This window comes from Berghia stephanieae, chromosome 13 (genome assembly GCF_034508935.2).
Source record: "Berghia stephanieae isolate SIO BIC M18660-M18661 chromosome 13, UCSD_Bste_1.3, whole genome shotgun sequence".
Classification (NCBI taxonomy): domain Eukaryota; kingdom Metazoa; phylum Mollusca; class Gastropoda; order Nudibranchia; family Aeolidiidae; genus Berghia; species Berghia stephanieae.
Window position 1 is genome coordinate 18,878,108 of NC_088372.1, and position 8,946 is coordinate 18,887,053.

Below are 8,946 nucleotides of genomic sequence, written 5' to 3' on the forward strand. Positions count from 1 at the left end.
TGTTTTCGTTTTATATCTACTCACTTCCAAGAACGGTCTTTCTTTAAAAAAAATTTAACTCTGTGTTCCAAACTTGATTAAATCAGGAATATATTATTTTAGTAAAAAGTAATGGCGAAAATCCAAAAGAAAATAAAGTGCATATCAATGCCTATTGTAATATTATTATATGAATATTATAATTTAAAGAGAATTTCTAAAGCCCTTTATGCTAATCCTAAAAAGGTCTTTAAATCAATTGCATACAGTTCACACAACGTAGTATAAATTCCTCGCGCACTTAAACACAGCTTCTCCCGTACATTACTTACACAACCAAACACACACACGTGCGCGCGCACACACACACTTATACACAAGTGTTTATAGATAGAACGAAGATGACGTCACTAGAGTCTTTGTTATTGATTTTTGTCATCCGCGTTTATGAGTAATTGGATTCAATAGTCTGATGTCACGTCGCCCGGCAACGGCGGCCATCGTGGTTCTAAACAAAGAAAATCGGTACTTTTTATTCTTCATGCTGGCTAGAACTTTTCATATGTCTTGTGATCAGAATGTGTAAAAGTCAAAACATGATCATATTTATAATATGTTCTTTTTTCTCTGGATACGCTTTTATGCTTGTTTGGAGAAATATTTCATAAGGGCGTCCGCCATTGTTCCGATAGTTTAGATCCAGTTACTAAGTTACCATGCCTCATTACGAGGGAAGTGACGTTACGACTGTTGAAGCGTATTGTAGGAATTAATTTAAATCTTGGATGTGATTGGGAGAGGAAATGTCGACAACAGCTTTGTACAGTTGCAGATAAAGACTTTGAGCTTGAACTTGAATCACAAAACAGATACATTATACTCGATCGTCTTCAAAGCCTTACAATGCAAACGTATATATGCATCGCTGTGACACTATCATATTCGGTAGTTCTTAAGATTAATATAGCAACAGTGTTCTGCAGGATAGCTTGAGCAGGACAGTCCTACAGGGCACAGTCGAAGGCAGCGCAGAGGAGGGCGCCAAAGGAAGATGTGGCTGGACAATATAAAAGAATGGACAGTGATGTCGGTTCCGGAGCTGCTACATAGGGCTAGCAACAGGCAGGCATGGAGGAAGACTGTCACTTCTGCTTCACGCAAGTCATGGGATTGAGTGAGTGAGTGAGTTTTTCACTTGTTGTTATGTTTAATTGACGTCAATTAACCCTTTCCTTACCAGCCATTTTCAGAATGTTCCCCAAAATTTCACTCCTCCACAACACAAAATTGTTTTTTCTTACTCAAACAGAAAGGCAAGAGATACTTTACAGCACAGTGTCACGTTTTTATAGTTATAATAATCAATTTTCTTTAAATCTGAATGATTAAAGTGCTGGTTGGATCGTCATATATATATATATATCCACACCAATTTTTAAAGAAAAAAATGATGTTGTACCATCAATCATAATTGAGGACAGATCAGCAGAGTTTAGCTTTCTGCTAGAGGACATTAAATCTCTTTCGTATTATCTTCACGAATTCCATGGTAAGAGAGTTTTTTTAATTTATTTTATTTATTTATTTTATTTTTTTTTGATTTTTTATTTTTATTTTATATAGCCAAGATGAGGGTGATTTTAATCGAGAAATAATATTTGAAGGACGAGTTTTCTGGCCAAAATTTTAAATACTAGTTTTAGCCAGACTACAACAGCTATTCCTCCAGTGGTGAATGATAATTTCACCAAAGCATTCCAAGATATGGGGGGCGAAGTGGCCGAGTGGTTAAGGCATTGCACTGTGACCCGAAACGACCCGGGTTCGAGCCCCGCTTCAGGCACTTTCGTTTTTTTTCTTGAGCAACATTATTAATATTAACCCCCAATTTGCTCACTTGGACAACATGGATGATTCCTGTTGACATAAGACATCTTGTTTGATGAATTATCTATATTCCTTCGTGGAATGCCTAGGCGATGATATCTTATGATGGCGTGGAGAAAAAGGCACAATCTTTTTAAAATCCCAAGATATGTGTACAATTTCAGTAAGCTTTTCATCAGCGATTATTATTCTTATTCGTCTTTGATAGGAGAAGCGGTTGGAAATGATGTTGAGATTATACTGCACCGATCCTACACTTAACATTGTTGATATTAAAACAAGGAGAGGATTCAGTCAGTTGATAATTCCGGTTGATAATTAGATGGTAAACAACATAAACTTTAATTTACACATGTGTGACCCAACGTATGAAAACAGTATCATGTTTAGATGAACAAGATGCTTAAAAGTCAAATTCATGTTCATCTGATCCAAAATTATATGAATCGTGGTCTTTATTTCTCTTAACTCACTCAACCCTAACACCGACTATGCCCGTAGTATACCCGGGGTTACTTTTACCCATGCCTATTTATTACATTTTTCTCAGACAAATTATAGGCGTAGTATCAAAGCTAATGTTTTAAGTTTTTACATGTTAATGGTAGTTGAATAAAACTATCTATGCACACGCATATTTTTAATACATTTTTTTTTCCAATTTTGAAAAATATCAAAAATCTCTAGCATTGAGTGAGTTAACCAGTTTTGGTAACCGCCGCACTCTTTAAAAATACGTATTTAAAAATTGGGTTAGAAAAGTCGTTACTTCAAGTAAAGACTCAGGTTTGAAAGGTTGTTTTTTTTCGGAGATGAGGGTCATTTAAATCGATGATCGATATTTGAACGATGAGTTTTCTGACCAAAATTTTAAATACGTGTTTTCCCAGAGAATGGCAGTTAACTGGTTACTTTTTTTTTTTAATATAGACCGCCCCTTGGGGCGCCGATTATGAGCCACAAGTCTTCGCCATTCTGTCCTGTCCTCCATAAGCGTACGCAGCTCCCGGGTGTTGTCCATTCCTGTGTCATCTAGCAGACAGTCAATGCATGTTTTATTCTGCCTGCCTCTGCTTCTGGTTCTCTCAGAAGGTTCCCATAGCACAAAACTGCTTGCAATCTCCTCCTTGTGTCTCCAGCAGTGCCCCGCAAGTCTCAGTCTTCTCTATTGTATCTTCGAAGTCACTGGGGGGAGGTCACTGTAGAGCTCTTCATTTGATATGTGCTCTTTCCAGCTTACGTTGAAGACCATCCGCAGCATACGAGTGTAGCAGCCGTCCAGTTGCTTCTCAAGGGCTTTTGTTAGAGTCCATGTCGCTGCTCCATATAACTGGTTAGATACTAGGTGAAGGCTGGTTTTCCAAAACTCGTTAAGTCGATTGTTTTTCTACTATTTGAGATTTTCCATCCATGAGATAAATAGAAACGGAAACTGTATTATAAGCACCAAATGGCACACGAAATTCCCTAGATTTGTGTGAATGTGAAGTTTAAATAATATGATAAAATAATAGACCGAATGAGAGATTTTAGGGGAAATAATTCCTAATATCTCAAAATGGGAAAACGGAGTTAGGGAGTTTTGAAGAATCAGGCTTTTTCATTTGCTCAATATAACAAATGTACTCAATCTGACGTGCACATATTTGCTGGTCTGATAACCGAACACATTAGAAATCAAGTGAAAGGGAACACACGCACGCCCCTCGGACAGCCATCAAAATGGAAACAATGGTAGAAAGTAATAAAATTAACAAACTACGTGGTATTACCACCTACAGTAGGCGTTTAAGTAAAATCATTAATAGTTCTACGCGTCTGATCAATTGCAAAATCACAGAGGATTATGGGTAACCTTTAACATTTATAACCTCATTGAGTGAATCAACTGAGAACTAATTCCATATCTAGTGATCGAAACATTAACATAGAGCAGAGTGATGTAAACTTCCGGTCAGTAGTAGTAGTAGTTGTAGTAGTAGAAGTAGTAGTAGTAGTAGTAGTAGTAGTAGTAGTAGTAGTAGTAGTAGTAGTAGTTGTAAGTAGTAGTAGTAGATAGTAGTAACGAGTAGTAGTAGTTAGTAGTAGTAGTAGTATAAGTAGTAGTGTATGTAGTAGTAGTAAGTGAAGTAGTAGGTAGTAGTAGTAGTAGTAGTAGTAGTTAGTAGTAGTAGTAGTAGTAGTATAGTAGTAGTAGTAGTGTGTTAGTAGTAGTGGTAGTAGTATTAGTAGAGTAGTAGTAGTAGTAGTAGTAGTAGTTTATGTAGTAGTGTAGTAGAGTAGTAGTAGTAGTAGTAGTAGTAGTAGTAGTAGTAGTGTAGTGAGTAGTAGTAGTAGTAGTAGTAGTAGTAGTTAGTAGTAGTAGGTAGTAGTAGTAGTAGTAGTAGTAGTAGTAGTAGTAGTAGTAGTAGTAGAAGGAGAAGTAGTAGTAGTAGTAAAAGGAGTAGGAGGAGGAGGAGGAGAAGGAGGAGGAGGAGGAGGAGGAGGAGGAGGAGAAGAAGAAGAAGAAGAAGAGGAAGAAGAAGAAGAAGAAGAAGAAGAAGAAGAAGAGAGAAGAAGAAGAAGAAGAAGAAGAAGAAGAAGAACAACAACAAGCAACAACAACAACAGCAACAACAACAAGCAACAAACAACAACAACAACAACAACAACACAACAACAACACACACAAAACAACACAACAATAACACAACAACAACACAACTACACACAACAACAAACAGCACAAAAACCACTCATAACAACAACAACAACAACAACAACAAGCTACAACAAAACAACACAACAACAACAACAAAAACAACACCAACAACAACAACAACAACAACAACAACAACAACAGCAACAACAACAACAACAACAACAACAACAACAACAACAACAGTGTATCAATAAAAGCGCCTTCTATGAACTGACCACAATGCATTTGATTTTAGCTCCTGTTTATGATAATTTGGGGCCATTATTTCCATTAAACCATCACCTGTTGTTGTTGCTCGTCTTTTAATTAAGGCATTGGAAATTGATAGTGCTTAAATCCTAGAGATTATCGCTACTTTTCATAATTGGAAAAAAATGTATTAAAAATGAGCATGGACATAGATAGACTTTTATTCAACTACCATTAACATGTAAAAACAAAATATAAAAAAAACCTTAGCATTGATACTAAGCCTTTAATTTGTCTCAGAAAAATGTAATAAATAGGCATGAGGTAAAAGTAACCCGGGTAAACTACGGATATAGTCGGTGTTAGGGTTGAGTGAGTTAAATGCAGCCTTTAATACGCTTCAACAGTCGTAACGTCCCTTCCTAATGACGCATGTTAACTTAGTAACACTGACTCTAAACTATCGGAATAATGGCGGATGCCCTTATGAAATATTTCTCCGACGAGCATAAAAGCGTATCCAAAGGAAAAAAAAAAAACAACATAAATTTGATCATGTTTTGACTTTTACACATTCTGATCACAAAGCATATGAAAAGTTCTAGCCAGCATGAAGAATAAAAAGTAATGATTTTCTTTGTTTAGAACCAAGATGGCCGCCGCTGCCGGGCGGCGTGACATCAGACTATTGAATCCAACTGAAGAGGATAGAGATCTAGATTTAGATTTCCATTAAGAATTATATAAATTTTCTGCTCGAAGCTCGAAGAAATAAATAACAATGTGAAATTTAATGTAAGCTTCAATTGATTTAATAAACGAAAGCAGATAATGTCAACGTTTCAGGTTTCCTCTTTATCAAGAAAACAGGATGAATGAAACACTACAGACGAATGAGATAACTTGTGATATTGACGTTGCTAAGGTTGATTCACCTTATCTCAAATCAAATGATCTCATGTTTTGACTTTTATACATTCTGATCACATGACATGTGAATAAGTTCTAGCCAGCATGAAGAATAAAAAGTACCGAATTTCTTTGTACTGAATTTCAACCAAGCTGCTTGTTGCTGGGCAGACGTCACATCAGACTATTGAATTTTATTGCGTTTGTTCATCAGACCTGTAAATAATATGTGCACGTAGGTTTGCGTTTATGAATATGACCAAAAAATCAAAGTGACACATTTATGGGAGCCGTCACTGCTGTTAGCAAATTATCTTGCAGCTATGTGGTCTTGTGGTATAACACTCGCTTTCGGATCGAAAGGTCCTGGGTTCAAGCTTCGCTCGGCGCATAGTTGAGTCCTTGGAGTAGGCTGTTTACTCACATTCTCTCAGGTGTTCTCCTTTCCAAGTTGACTTATCCTTACAGAATACTGTTTTGAACCCATTGGATTCCCACAAAAATCAAGGATTATTTATTCTTATGCTTTGTTGGAGAAACTAAATATTATAATTAATTAAAGCGGACTAAAATAATATATGAAGTCTGCTTTTTATAAAACATTTACATTTTATCGGCATTGTAGTTTTTTTGGGGGCGCTAGTTACAGTTTACCATGAGTGCCCCATCGCCCCTATCTAGTATTATGTTGAAGCTCTTCCTCTTTTCCTTCTCCTCCTCCTCCTTCTCCTTCTCTCCTCCTCCTCGTCCTCCTCCTCCTAGTCCTCCTCCTCCTCGTCCTCCTCCTCCTCCTCCTCCTCTTTCTTCTTCTTCTTCTTCTTCTTCTTCTTCTTCTTCTTCTTCTTCTTCTTCTTCTTCTTCTTCTTCTTCTTCTTCTTCTACTTTGATATGCATTTGAGGTCATTTCCAACTTCTCTCTCCATCCAGGAGGTGAAATTCTTGAAAGACACATTTTATTAGCGTCCCATCAAAACGGTAGTAAGAAATTGTCTTTATCCGGGATACAATCCCTCTCCATTGAGGTTTATAATGAATGGCTCTGTCTGATATACTACTTTTATTCGACCATTAATCACGCTCAAAGTAGCTTGACTTTGACACGGACTCCGCCATCAAAGTCAATGTCACAAGACCGATAACTTATGGGAAATAGTCAACTCCTGGCGTTTATTGCTTTCTATAAGTGGGTTCGAGCGAGTGGAGGAGAGATGATGCGTCGCCGACTCTTGTCAGTGCAAACTGCGACTGTCTGTCGCCGCCGACTCCAACTCACACGCACACTCGCCGCCCTCTCACCCGATCACTTATTAAATGGCATCGCCCTGGTGTTCGATTCACGTTAGTGATGGAATATGAATAAAATGTATGGTGCTCCGTTTTGGTCAATTTTAATGTTTCCTCTTACCATAATATAGATAGTATGCGCTTGGCTAAGAAGCTCATAACATTGCCATCCGGAAGTATAACGGACCGACACACAAAATGGTGTGTATCAATGAACGTTTATAGTCAGGTTAATACAGTTCAGTGAGCATTACTCATAAACGCGGATGGTGAAAAACAATAACAAAGACCGGAGTGACGTCATCTTCGAACTATCTATATACATAATATTCAGATTATTCTGCACATGAAAAGCTGGTATGGTATAAAGGAGCTGCCTGAACAATAAAATGAGAGGAAAGATATTATTGTCTAGTTTGTAGAGAATTATTAACATTAGTATAGCGTACTTCGGTGGATACGCACCGCGGCGTTTTGTCTGATATGGTATAGGCTATGTGGTCTAGTGGTATGACACTCGCTTTCGGATCGAAAGGTCCTGAGTTCGAGCCTCGCTCGGCGCATAGTTGAGTCTTTGGTAAAGACTCTTTACTCACATTCTCTCATCGTACTCAGATGTAAAATGAGTACCTGGCTGTCAACAGCGTTGTCTCTGTCCGAAAATGTATAATATCGCCTAACAGACGTCATGTCTTGTTCTACATGTTACGTGTTGCTGTTGGTCAGGGACCTGTTGTAAAGTGCTTTGAGCACATTTAGTGGATATTGTGCTATTTAAAAGATCTAGTTTACAATCGGCTTGTCGTCTAATCTTCTCCGTTTTGAGTCTAGCTGCGAGCATCGCAAAATGGAGTCCTTAGAAAGGGCCCCTTATTCGCATTGTCTCACCATTTCCAGGTGTATAGTAGATACCTGCCGATAACAACGTTCTCTTTGCAAAAATTATTGTAAAAGCGTCTTACATACTTCATGTCACGTCATGCAAGTTTTTTTTCTCTTTTAAATGAGCTTTTATATAGCGCAATATCCACTAAATGTGCTCAAAGCGCTTTACAAGGGTTCCCTGGCCAACAGTAGCATTTAGGACGGGACATAACGCCTGTTAGGGGATGTTATAATTTTTTCGGACAGAGACAACGTTGCTAACGACCAGGTACTCATTTTACGGTGAAAGAATGTGAGTAAAGAGCCTTCTCCAAGGACTTAACTATGCGCCGAGCGTTGCTCGAACCCAGGACCTTCCGATCGGGAAGCGAGTGTCATACCACAAGACCACATAGCCGCACATGTTAAGTGCTGCTGATCACTTGGGAATGCTTGAAAAGCACTTTTGTGCATGCGAAGTGTGGAAATTCCGAGCTATATATATATATATATATATATATATATATATATATATATATATATATATATATATATATATATGCATATTTAAATGTCCGTCACTATCAATGTCAAAATCTATTTTAACCCTCTCCTTACCAACTACAGGAAAATCGTCACATTCGTTACTACACAACCAACATTTTTCTTATTCAAATTTCTTTTGTACATCATAAAATTTGAAGAAAATGAACAGTGTGTTGTAGAGCATATTTTGCTAAAGAAATTATGTATGACAAGAACTTTACTAGCTCTATGTCCGAGTGATAAATATCTATTTTTGTGTTAGTTGGGTGTGAAGTTTTGGGAAAATCCTGAAAATGGCTGGTAGGAGAGAGTTAACTAAGTCTAGTGGGCTAAAAATGTATAATGTACTTTACTTTTAACCCCCCCCCCCCCTCCTCCTTACCACCCTTAGTAAAATCGTCACATTTGTTACGATGCAGCCAACATTTTTTGTCATTCTAATTTCTTTTTGTACATCATAATATTTGAACAAAATGTTTGCTATAGTTCAAGTGTATTAACACTGTGATGAAGAGATCATTTAGCCAACAACAAAAAAGTATAACAAGAACTAACATATTTTGTGTTTGAGTGAAATAAATATATTT